A 2,156-nucleotide genomic window follows, 5' to 3' on the forward strand; every position below is an offset into this window, starting at 1 on the left:
CATGACAGCTGTCCTTCAGGATCAACGATTCAGCTGACTGTGGGAACCCCTGTTACCAAAAAATTTGCTACTCCCCACTTACTTTGGTATTAGACCTAGTCAAAAAAGAATCTGTATAAACCAGCCGTACATATATTAATGTAAGAACACAATGTACATTGTCAGTTCTCAGCATTTAAGAGGGGACACAAGAAGTGTTCCTTGAAGACAAGCCAGGCAATAACTTTTCAAAGAACTTGGCTTTAGCAACCGATGTGGGAAGCCAGGAAATATCACATTCTCTACCAGGAAGCCAAAAATGCTATTTATTTAATTTATTAATAGTTAGGCATGATTCTAATGGTACAATGTTCACATAAAGTCTATACAAATCAGGCATCTTTGTGCAAGGAAGGCATATGGTGCTAACTTCTCTCTTTTAAGTATCCTGTGGAAACTATCGCTCCTGTGTCTCAACAACGTCAGCAATAACTGAGCACTGTACTGTATCTTTCTTTTCGCAGAGCCATGGGCCTCTCAGTAAATCATTCCATCATTAATAGATTCTCATTATTAAATTGCCAAGACTGAAGCCATCCACAACAACAAAACATGTAGCAGGCTGAGGAGATGGGGCTGGGGAGGAAGCAAAGTTAAAAAAAAACACCTCAGAAAAGCCAGTACTGCAGCTAGAATGTGTTATTCAGATACAAAATCTCCGCATTTTAGCAGTAAAGAGGAGTTACCATGGACTAGGAATACTAAGCATCGCTTTTTAAAACCACTGCACGCAACACCAAAGGGAAGAATTGTTTAAAAAACAATAATTAATGCCATTACAAGCAGAAGTTTTTCCATTCTTGCCCTCTAAGAACCTTCTATAGTGATCCGAGAGAAAGCTATTTTATTGCATCACAGCCCTAGCAGTAGGTGGTAGAGGGAGAAAACATTTGTTTCAGACTTAATAAACTCCTTGTACCCTTGCTAGCTGGCTTGGATGGAGATCCTTCCCCCTCTCCATCCCTCCTTCTCCCTCCCACCAAGGAGACCCCCCTTTCTGCTTCCCTTGCACCAACACCTCTGCCCCAGAGAGGACCAAGCAAGCCCACAGGGAACACCACAAAGCTTTGAAGGAAACCGGAAAGGTCTCCCTGCAGTCTGCATGCCTCAGGAACCTTACTGTCCTGTCCAAGCTCTTGTTCTGTTTTTGAAAGGGGGGCTTTCACTGATGCCAGCCCGTGTTCTTCAGGAGAGGACAGTGTTTCCTCCATAATCCCGGAACTTAGAAGTTCTCCTCGTCGAGAGAGTTCCCAAAGACACTGAACTTAAAATATTGAAAAATAGAGTACATCATTGACATAGTACATAGAAAAAAGACACCGGTGGCGACAGTCTATGCTAAGATAAAGCTGGTTGAAAGCAACTCAGAGGATGCTGCTTTATACTAATTTGAGGTCTCACTATAGATTTGCACCCAAGAGCTTTATCTTGAATTTTCCCCGAAGAGGCTGGGAGTTTAGAAGAATTCCTGGTCCATGCACAAAAATGAATCAAGGACTCAACCAATTACTCCTGTCATATTCAGCAATGTGTACTCTGTCAGATATGTTATTTTTAGGACAGGAACGCTTATGAAGAAAACCTGAAGGTAAACTCACCCTTGGCACTAAACCTAACCAGCTCAAATGTTGGGGTTTTGCTTCGCTACCTCGGTCCTCAATCTTTCTTATCTACCTTTACTGCCTCCAGAAATTCATGTTTATAATCATTGACCCATTCCTTCTTTCAGGAACTTCAGACAAGCTCATTTGAAAAAGGTTTGAATGCAGCTGCTCACTTCATCAGAGTTAAGAGATCACGTTACTCCAATGCTCCTCTTTGCACTGACATCCTGCCAGGAAGTATATTGATTTAAATACTGTATTACTGATCTATGGTATTAGACTCTCCACAGGCTGAATCCTTCTTATCTTGCATAGCTTCTAAACCTGTGCTTCGCTTTATTTTTTTAAGTAGTATTAGTATTGGAGGAATTGAGAGAAGTTTCTCATTTTTCAAGGCCAGGACAAGGAGTTTGTGAGGAGAGTAACTGAAGATTCCATTAGCTGAGATATCAGTTTTTATCTTTTATATCCAAGATGTGAACTAGAGTTCCAGAAGAGGGGGCTGGAGGGGGG

Source organism: Charadrius vociferus, unplaced genomic scaffold, assembly GCF_000708025.1.
Source record: "Charadrius vociferus isolate BGI_N301 unplaced genomic scaffold, ASM70802v2 scaffold309, whole genome shotgun sequence".
Taxonomy (NCBI): domain Eukaryota; kingdom Metazoa; phylum Chordata; class Aves; order Charadriiformes; family Charadriidae; genus Charadrius; species Charadrius vociferus.